Source organism: Pogoniulus pusillus, chromosome 2 (genome assembly GCF_015220805.1).
Source record: "Pogoniulus pusillus isolate bPogPus1 chromosome 2, bPogPus1.pri, whole genome shotgun sequence".
NCBI classification, from domain to species: Eukaryota; Metazoa; Chordata; class Aves; order Piciformes; family Lybiidae; genus Pogoniulus; species Pogoniulus pusillus.
The window spans coordinates 24,960,518-24,978,652 of NC_087265.1; positions in this window are offsets into that span (position 1 = coordinate 24,960,518).

The following is an 18,135-nucleotide window of genomic DNA, read 5'->3' on the forward strand; positions in this document are numbered from 1 at the left end:
TGACCATGGCAAGGAGGTTGGAACTGGATGCTTCTTGAGGCCCCTTCCAGCCTTGTTAATTCCATGTTAATTTGAGAATAGGATCTTTGTAAACTGGTTCAATATTTCTTGTATGAATAAATATTTTGGAGACAAGTACCCCCCCACTGCTTTCTACACAACAGAGAGCTCATATATATAGTAAAGATCACCAGCTCTCCATTTAGCAAAGGTCTTAGCACTGTCTGTATCAAAGAACATGGAGTGTCAGCATTAAAGCACTTAAAAAATATTGTGGAGGATAGTCTCTCAATAGGCTGAAAGCAGACAAGTTAAAATACTGAGCACATCTTCCAAACTCAACTGCTGTGTAGTAGTGTGCTATCTATTGTACTATTTCCTTATGCATTTGCTTTTTACAGCTTTCATCTTCTGCAGCACAGAGAACAAGCTTTGGGGGAAGAAAATGTAAAGAATCAAACTGAGACCAAATATGAGCTTTGAAAGATGTGAAAATTTTGGTTCCAGAATTGGTAATTCCAAAGTTGAGTTTAATTATCTACAGCTGAAGACACTGGAAACACCCATGCACATAATTTTAAATATGGGATGGGGTGTTGGGAATAGTAATATTAAATGTAGTGTTTCTATAGACTTGTCTGATTATGGTACAGCTATTGGAATTTGGAACACTGGAACATAAGCCATGGACAGGCAAGAGTGCATGAGCTCAGTTAAGTGCTGAGTTGAGATAAAGTGGAAGGTCGGAATGACCTTGTAGAATGGTGTAAAAAATATAAACAAGTGTAAGGCTAGAGTCTGTGGTTTTCACCTATCTCTGCTGACTTAGATTGCTTAGACACAGTGTATGTGTTTTTGAGAAAATATGATAAATGTCTACGCTAATTAGTATGTAATTTCTAATGCAAGTACATGTAACCAATTGTAGTTTAATACAATTTGTAGCCTTCTTATGAAAGGTATGAAGACACATGTTGGGAATGCAATAAACATTGGATTGGATTGGATTGGATTGGGCTTCGCCCCATCTCTTCTGATGCCTATGGCATTGAAGCCTGTGGCAGTGGGGTTTGAATCTGTGATGGAAGTTTTTTTTCAGAACAGAATCTATCTTCCCTCCTACTTTTTATTAAGCCAGAAATATTGTCAGAAATATTGTTTTTTTAGTGATCCTCAGAAGCTATTTCTTAAAAAATTCTGAGTTCTTGACACTAAGTAGCTCAATTGTTAATTCAGATGGCTTGCTCTCACTACACATCTCAGATTCAGCATCTAACCAGGACAATCACAACTTCTCTTTCATTGAGACAGGGTCTATTTTCAAAAGGTCAGCAAGAGTTTCAGACCACACTCACCATTTCAGAAGACTTCAACCAAACTGTGCAGAAAGACAGGATTGCCAAGGGGCTTTGTAAGCTTTTCTTGTTGTGCTTACAGTCTTTGTTAAGCAAGAGGACACAAAAAAATAACTCCAGCCAGAATTATATGATCACACCACACAATTATAGGACTTGCAGCAAGGGTTGTCTTCATGTCTGCCAGTTGATATCAGTGTCATTTTTAAACGTGGACTTTGGATAGTAAGTTATCTATGGGACAGCAATCTGCCCTTGTTTCTGTTACCATTTGTGAAGGATTATGCAAAATTAATAATCTGTACTAATTTTTGTATCCAGACAATGATTGTTAATAACTATATAAGCTGTTTATTAAGATTAAAACTCTCCAGAAACTTATTCACAGGTTCAAAAAAATGCACAGGTTGGAAATTTATACAGGCAGGGCACAGGGAAAACTTATTTCTTAAAGTGGCAAACACGAATATTATACTGGAAGAGACTTTGAAGTATTTACTCACAAAAAATATAAATCAGACAGTACCCAAAGCAGGTGGAGCTCTGTCTGATTGGTCGCTGAGACTTGATTTCTCCCAGGCTTCTGGAAAGGAGGCAGACAATCCCTGACCTTGTCCCTGGCTCCTCTGGATGATCTGTGTATCTCCAGGACTTGTAGTCTTAGCAGGAAGACTTTCAGGTGCAGACAGGATGTCTTAAGGTGTGCACAGTCTCAGCATGATGTTGCACTAAGGGCTATACAAGGTGGCTGACCGCAGGCATTTGGAGCCTGTTCCTGGTAATCTCTCCAGGCAAATTCGAGATGCAAAATGAGACAGCAGCAGCCTCATGCTACCTGCTCATCCCTTTTACCAATATACAGCCCATGACTGTTGTGGAGGCAGGGAATTAATGTGGCTGAGTCAGGAATTTATAGAAAAATAGAGTTATTTTATTTTCCCAAAAGCCTGCCCCCAAAACTATATAAAAAAAAAAATATAGTTTTAATTACCAGATTCAGTTTGTTTGAGAAGATCTACACAGTTATCATGGACAATTTGACTATTTTAGAGGTCAGAAGTTGGAAAAGGCTTGTTGAGCTATTAAATGAATAGCAATTCCCACTTAATAATAAAGCTGAGCCAAAATAACTCACAGTCACGCTGACTTGGTCCAGCTGCTTGTCTTCTCGCTCTCTTTCAGAGGCGATCCGCCAGTTGTTAAGACATATTCAGGTGCACAAAGGGTGTTAATGGTGGGAAGCTGTCCTTCAGAGAGGAGTGCCAGGGGCACCTGCTGCAGAATCTATCCAGGCAGAGGGGAGAAGTCTCAGGTGGGCACAAACTTCCAGGCAGGGGTGAACACTAAGGCAGGAACGCCAAGGGCAGGAAGTCCCCCAGTATTCATACCCTTCTTAGACAAAGAGCAGAGTTACCAATTCCTAGGTATGAAGACCACAGCCAATCCCCAGCCCAATTCCAATGTGGGCATTGCACGGGGCACCCCTCATGCCAGAAGGGCCCCTTGCTCACCCCCTTCATGCCTGCAGGGGAAGGGGTGGGGAAACAGGTCTTTTTGTGCCTTTCCCTCTCCCATTCAAGCCACAGAGGGAGAGGAATTTAGGGGTATACAGGACTCCAGGACAATCCCACCCCAGTGGTAATGAGCATCTTTGTCTAGAAATTCGGAGTGGTAGGTGATTCCCCTTGCAATTTAGTATGCTGTGACCTATTTAAATATATAGCTTCACCTTTCCAACGTTAACAACATGCAACAACACATTAATGGCTCCAACAATATTTGACAATACTTAAATAAAGCTACGCAGTCAATTTGAGTAGTCAATTGCTCTGTTCCTGGTAGATCAACAAAGTTCATGGCAGAGCCTTATAGATGTTCTGAGTCCATGGCTGGAGGTCACGCTCCTGATGCCATCATCCACTGGCCACCCCGGTGATATGCCTCCATCTCTGGTGTAGCTGGTTCTCCCTTTTCCAGGCACTGGTCAGGAGCTGGTCCTTGGCTGTGACTTTAACCTGTAGGGAGACAAAACTTGCCTTGGCCTATAAAGGCCAGGCTTGACAATTAATAATTGGGGACAATCCACTGTGCACTGATGCAGTGGCTTTTTCCATTTGCATCTAGGGCTTCCCAGGCATATAAGCCTCTGGGTTTACCCAGTGTCATTGGCACTACCCCTATAGAGGGTAGCCTGATGAGCACAGGTTGGCCCACTTGCATCTGGGACAAGGATTTATCCTTAATTCCCCCTGGTAGTGGTCACTGTCCACTACCGGTTCAGCTGGGCAGAAGGCCTTAATCTCGGGGCTTCCATAGCTTCCCCAATGATTATTGACTGTGAAGACTGCTTGGGCCAAATGTGAGTCCCAGCCACCTTTAGACACATTTGCATGTCTTTTTATCAGGCCATTTGCCCTCTTGACAATGCCATTTGCCTGGGGGTAATATGGGGTATGAAACACCCATTTCACCCATTCACTACATGCCCAGTCTTGCACTGAGGTTGCAGTGAAGTGTGATCCACTGTCACTCTGGATGCACTCAGGCATTGGCAAGATGCCAAACCAGTGTTTGAGAGTTTCAACGGTTTGAGCTCCTGAGGCTGTACTGGTGGCAGTGGCCATGGGTAGACCAGAGACCACTTCTACGCCAACCAGTATGTATTTCTTTCCATGTGATGGCTTGAGGGGTCCCACATAATCCACCTGCCAGGTGTTCCAGAGACTTTTGTCCTGCTGGATATGTTGGGCTGGTGCAAGGTTTGGGTGGGTGGCCTTCAGCCTTATCTGGCATTATGGACAGGCTGAAATAATGGTCTCACATGTTGAGAGAGAGACTGGCCATCCCCGAGACCTGCACTCGTAGTAGAGATCAGCTTTGCCTGAATGGCCCTTTTAAGGTGTAGCCATTCAGCTAATCTCTCCCAATCCTTTTCCCCACTACTCACCACATAGATACGTGCCAGGTAGTCAGCCTGCTGATTCCATTTTGCAGCAGGGGTTTCCTTCTTAGAGTGCCCTTTGACCTATCCCACCTTGATGGGTCTCGACTGGCCTATCTCCATCAGTATTTGTCAATCTCCAGCTCTCCAGACCTTGGTGCTGCCAATTTCCCATTGATTTGCCTCCCATTGGCAAAACCACTCCGTAGCTCCCTTAAAGGTGGTATAGGAGTCTGTGTAGATGGCTTTGGCACCATTTTCTACAGCTAACATGAGGGCCCGCAGTTCACTCACTTGTGCACTGCATTCAGCCTCCTCAGTAACAGTCCTGACTGTACTGATTTCTAAAGCTGCTGCTTTATAGTGCCACTGTGAGCCCACTCTCTGGGAAGAGGCATCTGTGAACCACACTCCTTCAGTGTCGGAGTCTGTGATTATCTCTGGAGCTACATCTATTTGAGATGGCCTGTAGGGCTGTCCCAGTAAAGTTGTATCTGGATTTACTGTTTGCTGGAGTTTGGAAACCTTGGCCGGACCCTCTCTTAGAAGCATGAGCTGGGCAATTCCCTCTAAGTAGGCATACCACTTTCTTACAGTGGATTTTTGGGCTATCCGCTCTGGTGGAGTGGGTTTAAGCAGGAGGAAAGGTCCTTGCACCACAATATCCTGTGTGGTGCAAAGTTTCTCTGCTTCCTTAACAGCCCTTGTAAGGGAAAGGAGCCCCTTTTCCCATTCAGAATACCTTTTCTCAGTGTCCTTGAACGCTGTAGAGGAAAACAAGAGGGCTCTAGTGGGGCCTTTAGGTCCCTTCTGATAAATTCCACAATAGGAAGCTGTTGGGGTACGGAGGCTGGCGAGAGGCGAGATCTGGGTACTGACGACTCGAGACAGCAGCTTCTAGGCATCTGTGCATCAGTACATCAGTACAATTTTATTAGGGTAGTGCAGCGTCTATATAGTGCTCAGAGGAGGTGTTTCCAGCCAGCCTGGGGCTGGCAGAAGTGGACAGTACAGATTGGCCCCAAGTTATGTGTAAGGCAGAGATAGGTTACCTGTGGTAAACAACCTGTGAGTACCACCCAGGGGGGCTGGCCAGGGTCAGCCCCCCTTGGGGCTGCGTCCACCCCGGGGGCCGGCAGATTCCACCCCCTGACAGCTGTGTGTGGGTTGCTCATGGGTCTGTTAGCCTAGGCCCCTGAGAATCAGTAAGACTCCAAGGACACTTCCCATCACAGAGCCTGATGTTTACATTCCATACCTCGCTGCAGGAGAAAGCTTCCCACAATAGCCCCTTCTTTTCTTTGAGCAACCCACGTCCGATTTTATACAGGCCGTGTTTGATACAGGTGTGGATGATACAAGTGCAGGTCAACAATGCTAAAGTTAAGAGAATGCATCTGTTAAGAACCCTTTTGCTAGTGGCAATAGTCTGGCAAACTAACAACCCAAGCTTAGCTAGCAATCCCAAAAGCTATTCCTGTAAGCGACAGTAAGTCAAATGTTCAAAAGCCCAAAAGTCCAGATGAGCATCACAGACACTGGAGAGTGCAAATCCATTGTCTTTGATGGTTCAGTGTGGCAGCTGATGTTGTAGAGCTGCAGATGCACCAAGCTGTCCAGTATTTCTCCTCAGACTCCCACAGTTCTGGATTCAGTCTGTAGTCCTCAGAAATCTCGATGTTCTAATCACACCTCTTAGCTGTGAGCTGCATCTGTCCATTGTGCTTTAAGAACTACTAGCCTCTAAATATAGTGCAAAGATATGCCTTAGATATTGCATTCAGGGTATTCTGCTTAGGCCTTTTCCCACAGTTCTTCATCTACTTTTAGAATTTAGGGCAGTGTTTTTTATCTTTTGCAGGGCCTTTGCAAGAGATAAAAGGTCACATTGCCATCTTATGCCAATTTGAATGGGCTTTGGCCTTTACAAAAGGATGCTAAACTGAAACTATTCCATTAAACCACAATCACTGAAACTCATGAAAATACCCAAATTCAGTAACCATGATCAGACCTCATCATCCATAGACACATATAGCCATCATTTCAATAGTCCTCTCAAGATCTTACCACAATTCTGCCATCTGAGCAGGATTCCTGCTCACCTTAGGAAAGGACAGGGTAATCATACTCAAGCTGGTCCCCATCTTACAAAGCCTGTGAAGATAAGGGATCAAACACAAACAAATACAGAGACAAATGCGAGTGAACAAATACAGAAACAAATACAGAAACAAACACAAACATATTGAGTGCCTAGGCTAACAAATCCATTGATCTTGTCTGCAGAATTTTTTTATACCTGCTGCCTTGTCTTTCTACCCCCTTTTTCCCCCTTTTTTTTTTTTTTTTTTTTTTATTCCAGGAAAAAACCCAGATATACAGAAAAAACCCAAGATCAAAACATCCCATGATTTCCCCATATCAAAAAAAAAAAAAAATCCCATAATTGTCACATTACAAACTCTGAGCCTTAACTATACTATTTTAGCAGCTTAAAGGTCTAGGAAATGAACGAAATAGAAAAAAAAAAGCAAAGAAAAATTCAAGAAGTGTGGTACCACAGGAGAGTCAGAATCAGAACAGAGGGGAAAGGAAGATCTTCCTAGAAATTCTGATGCAATTAGCAATCATTTAACATCCTATTCAGCAAACTTCTAGCCTGTAAGATCCAGTACAATCAAAAAAAGAAAACAGCATTAATATTGACAACAATAGTTCATATAGGTAGCAAGATACAACAATACGAGTTTGTTACAGTAAGAACTAAGCTGTTCGTTTCCCGCTGAGGAAGTGCAGGGTGGGGGGGGGGGGGCTGTGAGCCAAGCTCGCCGCCCGTGCCAGGGGAGGGATGCGGGGGAAGGGGGGGGTGGGGGAGGAGGAGAGGTGGGGGGGTGTGTCCCGTGACCTGCGGAGCCGCCGCCATTTTCGAACTTTCCAAGCCGGGACGGTGGGGGGAGGGGGGGGGGAAGGGTGGCTCGGACCTCCAGACGACTTCTCGCTGATCTCTGCAGGCTGGTCTTCGAGCCCGGTCCCCCAGAGTCTTTCTGTTCGTCCGTCTGTCTCTTTGGTGTTCTCATGTCCTGTACGCACGATCGGTGCGGGGCACGGGGGGGGTTGGGATCCGCCGGGCTCTGCAGCTGGGGAGGGGGGTTTCCTGCCGGCGGCGAGACTCGGGAAGCATGGGCGCTGCTGCCGTTTCTACTTTTTCTTTCTGCTTTTCGTTCTTTCTGTATCGGGGACGCGGTGGTGGGGGCACTGTCATCCTGATGATGGAACGCAGAAGGAAAGCGCCGTAGTGGCTGGCAGATTGGACACGGCAGTGGCGGCTGGAAGCAGCTGCTTTGGACGGCAGTTCCAAAAAACTTTTACAGGCTGAGAAACTTTCGCAGTTTGCGGCCGCCGGACAGCCATCGGCAATCGTCATCACGGGGTGGTGGGAGCAGCTCCCGGCAGCCGCGATCATGGGTGGTGGTCAGGGGCGGTTCCCGGTGCCGCGCGGTCGCTATTCTGCCAAAAGTAAGGGGTGGGGAGAACGGGGGCGAGTGTGTGTTCCTGCCTTCCGGCAACAACTGCTCCTCAGGGGGAGATCCGACTCTGCGCGATTACTGCCCCTGAAAAACGCCCATATGTATGGTCACAAGGCCGTCGCCACAGCTGTCATTATTGAAGCACTCCCATATCTATGAGCAGTTTTAATCTTCAATAAGCGCCTATCTCTATAGGCCGCCTGTATCAGCAGACACTATCCCCCGCGGTTAGGGACGGGATAAAAAAGGAAAACCAGTGCACTTCCCTGGCAAGATTCCATAAGCGAGAGTAAAGCGGGGGGGGGGGGGGGGGTTGGGTGTGTGTTCCTGCTTTCCAGCGGCAGGTGCTCCGGGGGGGACCTGACTATGCACGATCACCGTCCCCAGAATATGCCCATCTGTATGGTCGCATCCGTCGTCACGACAGCTACTGTTATTAAAGTATCCCCATATCCATGAGCAGTTCCAATCTTTAATAAGCGCCTATCTCTATAGGCCACCCGTATCAGCAGACACTGATCCCTCGTGGTTAGTAACGCGTTAAGCGAGGGGGAAGAAAAAAAGAAAAACAGGAAAAACAGCGTGTTTCCCCAGCAGGGGGTATAGTAGCATCCGATCTCTTACGGTTCTGCCAGCTCCTTACGCATAGAGGTGAAGCGATGTCTCGGCCCCTCCTCGGGGCCCCTGCGGCTCAAGGGCCGGCTTAGAGTTCTGTCGATCGCAGCCTGGAGGCCTGCCGGTGGTCACAATGAAGGCCTCAGTGCCTGGCCGCAGTGATACGGTGGTCCAATTAGCCTGTTCGAGCGCCATTTGTTGGGGTACGGAGGCTGGCGAGAGGGGAGATCGGGGTACTGACGACTCGAGACAGCAGCTTCTAGGCATCTGTGCATCAGTACATCAGTACCCCGATCTCACCTCTTGCCAGCCTCTGTACCCCAACAGGAAGCATGTTCAGAGAAGCCCCATTCTGCCCTTAAGGGGTCCTGTGGGTGTAGTGGGCCTAGTTTCTGGTAGGCCTTTAACTCATCCTTAGGGGTTTTAAGACTCTCACTGTCCTTTGCTGTCCAATCCCAGGCCCTGTGCTTTTTAAGCAGATCATACAGTGGCCTGCCAATCACTGAGAAGCCAGGAATATGCTTCCTCCAGTATCCCAGGGTTCCCAGTAGTTACTGCAGCTCCTTTTTGTTCCTGAAGATTTGGGCCTTTTTCAACTTCCCCCAGGGTATCGGCTGTCACTGCCACTGCTCCTCCTCCTCACCAGGCCCCAAGGAATTTGATTTCTTGTCTTGGGCCTTGGCACTTGGCAGAGGGGATGTCTAACCCATTCTGGGTGTGCTAGTTTGAAGCAGGGTAGAATGTTTTGGTGAAAAGAACTAGATCATAGGCTGTGAAAGGAAAACAATGGTGATATTTACTCCCCTCAGAGTCTTCCTGAAGAAGAAACAAAAACATTAGATAACACTTTCGCCAGTTTGTGGCACTCTGCCCCGGGCTGCTGGCTGAGCAACATCTTGCTCCCTAACCTCACCTTCCACTCACCTTTGCTTCTTAACCTCTTGGCTAAACCTCTATTCTTCCTTAGGAATGGTGTAAGGTTGAGAGGGGCAGGGGGAAGGTGCAGGGGTGGTTGAGAGCCCCTCCTGGGGACTCAGGTTTCTGGGAGGGGAGTTGTGTTTTCTGTATTGCTTTTACCGTATATATTTCTGTATATAACTGTATATAACTGTATATATTGTAAGTATCTGCTTGTATATTGTGCTAGTTGTAAATAAATAGCTTCATTTACATTCTCAGAGCTGGCTGAGACTAGTCTGGGTAATTTCTAAAGTGTGGGGGGCGGGTAACACCCAAACCATCACACTGGGTCAGCAGTTCCCAGATGGCTTTTGCTACTGAGCCCACCTGGTCTTTGTTTCCCCACCCACTAATATGTCATCTATATATTGATAATTGACAATACCTTCTGGGACCTTGATAGTGTCCAGAAGCACTGCCAGTGCATTGTGGGCAATGGTAGGAAAGTGCTTGTATCCCTGAGGTAAACGATTAAAAATGTACTGAATCCCCTGCCAGGTAAAAGCAAACTGAGGCTTATTGTGCTAGTTTGAAGCAGGCTAGAATGTTTTGGTCAAAAGAACTATATCATAGGATATGAAAAGGAAAACAATGGTTATGTCTACTCCCCTCACAGTCTCGCTGAGAGGTATAGGAACAAGAAAGTAAACATTAGATAACACTCTCACCATTTTGACTTCACTTTCTGGCTAGCTTCGGACTGAGCTACATCTCCCTAACCTCACTGCCACTAACCTTGCTTCTTAACCTCTTGGCTGAACCTCTTTTCTTCCTTGGGACTGGGGTAAGGTTGAGAGGGGCAGGGGGAAGGTGCAGGGGTGGTTGAGAGCCCCTCCTGGGGACTCAGGTTTCTGAGAGGGGAGTTGTGCTTCTGTATTACTTTTAACTTGTATATTTCTGTATATAATTGTGTATACTGTAAATATCTGCTTGTATATTATGCTACCTGTAAATAATAGCTTCATTTATATTCTCAGAGTCTGGCTGAGTTAGCTGGGGTACCTTTTAAAGTGTGTGGGGGGGCGGATAACAGCCAAACCACCACATATTTTATTTGGCGCCCAACGTGGGGCAAATTCATTTGAGTTACTGTTAATTAACTCTGGATATCAGAATGAAGCTAATAAAGCAGCTATTGTACTTGGTTGGAGCTCTGATGTGGTCCGGCTTCTGTTTTCTTGCATTCAATTAGATAGAAGCTCAAATTGTTGCTTACTTTCTTAATCTAGCTTATACGAAGGCTAAAGCTAAAGTTACAAAAGTTTTCTGGTTCTGGGGTGTCGGGGTACGGAGGCTGGCGAGAGGGGAGATCGGGGTACTGACAACTCGAGACAGCAGCTTCTAGGCATCTGTGCATCAGTACATCAGTACAACTTTATTAGGGTAGTGCAGCGTCTTATATAGTGCTCAGAGGAGGTGTTTCCAGCCAGCCTGGGGCTGGCAGAAGTGGACAGTACAGATTGGCCCCAAGTTATGTGTAAGGCAGAGATAGGTTACCTGTGGTAAACAACCTGTGAGTATCACCCAGGGGGGCTGGCCAGGGTCAGCCCCCCTTGGGGCTGCGTCCGCCCCGGGGGCCGGCAGATTCCAGCCCCTGACAGCTGTGCGTGGGTTGCTCATGGTTGCCAGCTCAGGCCCTGGGAATCAGTAAGACCCAAGGACACTTCCCATCACAGGGCCTGATGTTTACATTTCATGCTCCGCTGCAGGAGAAAGCTTCCCACACTGGGGTGATCTAATTGTTGGGTATGCTGGTTTTAATGTCACTGAAAATCTTACCAGTAACATTACAGGGGTATTTGTCAATAATATTACAAGCAACCAAAATACTGCTTTAACTACAGCCCTCATGAGGGTAATTTGCCCCCAGACTGAGATGCCGGACCCTTGCAAAGATTTTTACGCAAAACGAAACGTGGCAGGTCTGGTGTGTATTATCCTGGCTCTTATAGTCTTAATTTTCATACTAATTCTGGTATTATGTGTGAAAAATTCAAATGCAGTGCCTGTAAGAACTAGAAAAATTTCTGTCTCAAAAGGAAACTACTCACTGTCTCAGAAACAGTGTATCAGTGGAAACCAAAGCAAAACGTCTCAACCACCTCCTTCCCAGCCAGGGTCACAACAAGGAGCACCACCTCCTTCACAACAGGGAGCTACTATTACAGTTACTATACCTCCCTCTTCAGATTCTGGGAAAACTGCCAATGTTCCTAACAATAACGACAACAAAGATAAAAACACGTCAGGGTTGGCAGGCATCCCAGGAGTACAGGCTCAAATCAGAATGTTCCTAATAACACTACTGATAATACTGGTAACACTAGCCCAGTCAGTCCAAGTCTGAATAACACCAGCTCAGCCAGTTCGAATCCACAGCCAGCAGACCAGAACCCTGTTAATTCTAAGACAGATCTGAACTCACAGACCTCAGGCCAGACCCCCAGTGATTCAAACCCTCCAGTAGACACATCCAAGTCTGTTGCTGTGCAGGTCTTTTTGGCACCTGCTAAGGCAAAAGCCAAGACACAGCTTTTGACAAAGTGTGATTCAAAGGAGGATGTAAGAGAGGGGACCTCTGGTGAGCAAGAGGAGGAAGAGGAGGCATATAGACTTCGGGACCTGGAAAACATGCTGAGATCGCAGTACTCAAATGAGAAGAGTGCTGTGAGGTTGGCTGCCAAGAAAGAGGATGGTTCCAATGACTTTAAGAGTGCTATTAGGAAGGTTCCATTTCTAGGCCAGGGACAACCAGATCAACAAGAGGAAGAGGAGGAGGATGACATCCAGGACTCCAATGATCCCCTCAGAGAGGTCAGGGAAGTTAGGAAGGAATACTCAAGGGAATCAGGTGAACCAATCCTAAGCTGGCTAGTGAGATGGTCAACCTACTTCAGCTCTTTCAAAGAGAGTCAGGGAACTGCAGAGTGGCAGAAACAGAGGCAACAATGCCAGGAAAGTAACTGTCACTTCTTCAGCTCCCCAGAGCAACTGCAATTATTCCAACAATTGCAATTTCTCTCACAACAACACCAATCACTGTGTACACCCTACATGTCATGTTCAGCACTAGGGGTGCCCTGCCTCCAGCCAGGAGGAGGAAAGGGATAGTGGAGAGAACTGAATCTATTGGAATGTATTCATTAGGTGGCCTGGCAGTTCAAAAGTTTGGAAATACAGGGCTTTAGTTGTCACAGGTGCTCAGTGTACTTTATTGCCATCAAATTGCAAGGGGACAGAGTCCATATCTATTTTTGGTATCACTGGTGGATCCTAAGAGTTAACCAAGTTGCAGGCTGAGATCAGTTTAACTGGTAAAGAGTGGAAGAAACACACTATTGTAACTGGTCCTGATGCACCTTTCATTCTGGAAATTGACTTTTTGAGACAAGGTTGTTTCAAAGATCCTAAGGGTCACAAATGGGCTTTTGGAATAGCATCAGTAGAGATTGAGGATGGTAAATTGAAATTGTCCATTACACCTGAACTTTTAGATGAATCTGCAGTTGTGGGACATCATGACATAGAGGATCTGGAAGTGCCAATTGCAACTCAAACTGTGCACCACAGGCAGTACAGAACTAACTGTGACTCTTTGTTGCCCATTCATCAGCTGATTCGTCACCTGGAGAGTCAGGCTGTCATCAAGAAAGCTCATTCACTTTTCCACAGTCCCATCTGGCCTGTGTGCAAACCTAACGGCGATTGCAGACTTACAGTTGATTTTCGTGCCCTCAACAAGGTGACGTCACCCATGAGCGCAGCTGTGCCAGACATTCTGGAACTCCAGTATGAGCTGGAATCAAAGGAGGCTAAATGGTATGCTACCATAGACAGTGCTAATGCTTTCTTCTCTATTCCCATAGCAAAGGAATGCAGGCCTCAGTTTGCATTCACCAGGAGAGGAATCCAGTACCAGTTCAACCGTTTGCCTCAGGGGTGGAAACGCAGCTCAACAATCTGTCACTCAGTCATCCATAATGCATTGGAGAAAGGTAAAGTTCCAGAGCACATCCAATTCATTGACAACATCATTGTGTGTGGCCAAACTGCTGAGGAAGTCTTCGAGAAAGGTAACAAAATCATTGACATTCTGCTGCAAGCATGTTTTGCCATTAAGAGAGACAAGGTCTGTGGAAGAATTTCTCACCAGTCGAGGACATAAAGTCATAAACATGAGTAACTGGCGCTGAGAACGTCCTTGGTTCCCAGCGAGGCTAGGAAATCGAGATGTAAACAACTGATCACCCCACACACAGCTGCAGTGGGCAGAGACTAGATAACTAAGGGGGCTGGAGTGGGTGGTCTGGAAGGCTGACCCTTAGAATGTTGTGATAAGTTAACCTATGCACACCTTACATGTAACTCTGGACCCTCTGACTGTAACCAATCTTAAGCTGAGCACGCCTTTTGCTAGAATGCATATAAATCACTGTATCACGGAAATAAAGTGGATTTGACCATCTAACCATATTGGTGAACAAAGAGTCATCTTCCCATAGCGCTCCACCGAACGTGTTTCCCAACAAAGGTCAAAGGACCTGCCAGAGAAATTCAGTTTCTAGGAGTGCAGTGGCAGGATGGTTGCAGTCACATTCCTCAGGATGTGATCAACAAAGTCTCCACCATGGCAGTTCCCACCAGTAAGAAGGGCACCCTTTCTTTCTTGGGTGCAGTGGGATTTTGGAGACTACACATTCCTAGATTCAGTCAAATTGTCAAACCTCTGCATGATGTGACTCATAAGAGAAACAATTTGAAGTAGGGACCTGAACAACAAGTGCCCTTTAATCAGATCAAGCAAGAAGTAGTCCATGCAGTGGGCTTGGGACCTGTACGATCTGGTCCGGACATTAAGAACTTTCTGTACAGAGCTGCCAGTGACAATGGTCCAACTTGGAGTCTTTGGCAGAGAGCTCCAAATGAGATACATGGTCGTCCTCTTGGTTTCTGGGGTCATAGCTACAGAGGTTCAGAGAAAAATTACACCGCAACAGAGAAAGAGATACTAGCAGCTTATGAAGGAGTGAAAGCTGCTTCTGAAGTGATTGGAACTGAGTCACAATTGCTTTTAGCTCCTAGACTGCCAGTTCTTAACTGGATGTTCAAAGGCAAAGGTTCAGCACCACATCATGCCACAGATGCAACCTGGTCTAAATGGATGGCTTTGATAACCCAACGAGCATGAATGGGTAATCTTGATCGATTATCTCCTCTCTCAGTGGGATATCTCCTCAGTGGGATTATCTCCTCTCTCAGTGGGATATCCTCCTCTCTCATTGGGATCATGAAGAACATATCCCGGATGTCCAGGGCAGCCATCCAGTAGTGGGATGCAGCCTGAATGGCTGTGACCACTGAGGTTAGGCTAGGCACTGCTGCTGCAAGGGGAGGAGTGTTAGCATTCAGCTTCCTATAATCTATAGTAAGCCTCCAGTGTCCATCCAGTCTTTTAATGGGCCAGACCGGGGAATTGTATGAAGAGTGAGTCCTACAGATTAACTGTCTCCTCTCCAAGTCGACGATCACTTCAGAGATGCCTTGCCTGGGTGTTGCAGGTAAGGGGTATTGGGATACATAGGTGATGCCAGCTTTGGGTAACACTGGAGCAAATTGCAGGGTGTTTACACGGGCTGTTCTCTCCCTCCTTGACTCCACCCCATAGGAACCGAATCTCCAAAGAGAGCCATTTGGAAGATGCCACCTCTTACCAGCCAGCACATCAAAACCCAATATATTCCCTGGGTAGGGGCTTAAGGCAACTTCTACCAAGGTGCTGTGTTTGTCCCCTGGGAGCCATACCCTTGTTTCAGCTAGGTAACAGATAATAGGTGCCCCTGTAATACCTTGTATTTTTATCCTTTTACAAGATGGCTGTATCCCCAGGCTCTTTGCCAATTCTGAATTTAAAACACTAATTTGAGCACCTGTGTCAATTAGAAATTTTACGGCACTTCTGTTGGGTCCAGTTGGGATTAAAACAAAAGGCTTGTCATTGTCAGACCATTGTCAGACATTAACAAAGCAGTGACAGAGGCCTGACGCAGCCACCACCTCGTTTAGTTTTTTGTCTCCTGTCGGGAAGGTAAGGAAGAGCTAACCTTCCTGCCCGGAGACGCAGCAGAAACAATCGTGGGGGGGCTGCCGCTTCTGGGCATGCCGCCACTCTGAGAGCCACCACCGGGTGAGCCACTGGCCCTGAGCTTCTCGTGGCTGCCTCTGGGTTTACCAGCCAGATTCTGAACACACTGCACTAAATCTTTCAGCTGCCAATCTGCCAGCTACTTTAAGATGGTTTTAGAAATCCGTAGAGGTAGGGCTTGTCTGTACCATCTATCTCTAGGAGTGTTCAGCTCTCGATCTCCAGTCATTCTGCTTTTCTTGGTCTCTTCCCTTATGTCTTGGGGAGAATTTTTTAGGACCCGTCCCCCTGGGGGGGAGTCCTTTACTGACTGGGCCTGTCTGTGCAGGGTCCTGGATTTTCCTGGAGGAGAAGCACCATATCGTCTCTCCCCAGACCTTTTGTCTTCAGGAGACCCAAACCCAAACTGGAGCCCATGAGCATTTAAGTCCATTAACAGTTCAGCCCATGTTGTTACATGTTCTTTTGCATCTTCCTCTGCCTTTTCTGCAATCGCCCTTTGAATTGTCTCTGTATTTTTCATTGCTCGGATTTGCAGGCTTGCTGCCAACCCCTCATAATAGGGTGCAGTCTCTCTGCGTCTACGGGAGCATTCAAGGGGCAGTCATATTCTCCCTTATCATATATTGACTGCACACAAGCGAGTCTGCAGAGAGCTGTGATGAGTTCTCTCCCAACCTTGGTGGGTCTTGGTGGGAGAGCTGTGATGAGGTCTCTTCCAACCTTGGTGATACTGTGATACTGTGAGTTCAGAGGAGCTGGTGACCCTTAGTTCTGTTGGCTCTCCCCGGTAGGCTGGATGAAAATCGCTTCCCCAGTAAGCTTATCCAGGCGGTGAGGCTGTGCGTCCCCTCGGGTTCATGTGTCAGGAACACATCACCCCCCCCAGTCTCCGGCTGCTTCCTCAGAGTCCAAGAGGACTTTGTCCCTGCCAGCTCGAGATACTCTGTAGATGTACTCTGCTATGGAATCACCTGGCTCTCTTGCAAATTTGATCTGCAGGTCACTGAGCTGTGTGTCTGTGTAACGCTTTTTAACAATGGTGGTATCCACACCATGTTTTCTGCCCTTCGAGGTCTGACTCCTTATGACAGGCAGCACACTTTTTTGCCCCATGGCATCCTCCTCACCAGAGCTCTCTTTCCCACTAGCTACAGGAGAGTTTGGTCAGGACCTGGGCTTTCTGTGCGGGTTTGCAGCTTTTTGCCGCACAGAGACAGACACAGCAGAATTCCCTTCCCCCAAATCGTCTCTCAGAACACTCTCTGCTTTTCTCCCAAATTCCCCTAGTTGCGAATCACTCAGTTCATATGCAGAGAGGAGGAGGTTGATGACCTGGCATCTGAAGAAATCACAATTCTTTCTTTCGTCTGGCTTCTCAATGCCTCGTCAAAGGTCTGAGTCTGTGCCACCATATTCTCTCAGATATTTTGTCTTCTCACCTTTTCCTCTAATAAATCCTTTTCCAAGGCCTGAATTATTTTCTCATAATTTTTTAATTCAGCCTGAGCCTGGGTCACCACTGAACCCAAAACAACAGTGTAAAATTCTGTTGCAGACTCAGTGATCACAAGGTCTGAACTCTCAGCTAATTTCTCCAGGATTTTCTCTGGATTTTTACAATTTTGCTGAGCCCAAATTAATTCAAGTCCTGTGATTAGGCATCCTTTCTCATGTAGCAATTCTACTATTGAACTACTCTGCTTTTGCTGTGCCATTACTGTTGTGAAGGCAGGGAATTTATATAAAAATAGAGTTATTTTATTTTCCCAAAAGCCTGTCCCCAAAACTACATACAAAAATTAATATGGTTTTAATTACCAGATTCAGTTAGTTTGAGATCTACACAGTTATCATGGACAGTTTGACTATTTTAGAAGTCAGAATTTGGAAAAGGCTTGTTGAGCTATTAAATGAATAGCATTTCCCATTTAATAATAAAGCTGAGCCAAAATAACTCACAGTCACGCTGACTTGGTCCAGCTGCTTGTCTTCTCGCTCTCTTTCAGAGGCAATCCGAGAGTTGTTAAGACATATTCAGGTGCACAAAGGGTGGGACTGAGTGGCTGGAAAGCAGCTAGGAGGAAAGGGACCTGGCGGTACTGGTAGATAGTAGGCTGAAGATGAGCCAGCAGTATGCCCAAGTGGCCAAGAGACCCAATGGCATTCTGGCCTGCATCAGGAGCAGTGTGGCCAGTAGGACAAGGGAGGTTATTCTTCCTCTGTACTCAGCAGTGGTCAGGCCACACCTTGAGTACTGTGTCCAATTCTGGGCCCCTCAATTCAAGAGGGATGTTGAGGTGCTGGAACATGTCCAGAGAAGGGCGATAAAGCTGGTGAGGGGCCTGGAACACAAACCCTATGAAGAGAGGTTGAGGGAGCTGAGAGTGTGCAGCCTGCAGAAGAGGAGGCTCAGGGGTCACCTCATTGCTGTCTACAACTACCTGAAGGGACATTGTAGCCAGGTGGGATTTTGTCTCTTCTCCTAGGCAACCAGCAATAGAGCAAGGGGACACAGTCTCAAGTTGTGCCAGGGAAAGTATAGGCTGGACGTTAGGAGGAAGTTCTTCCCAGAGAGAGTGATTTCCCATT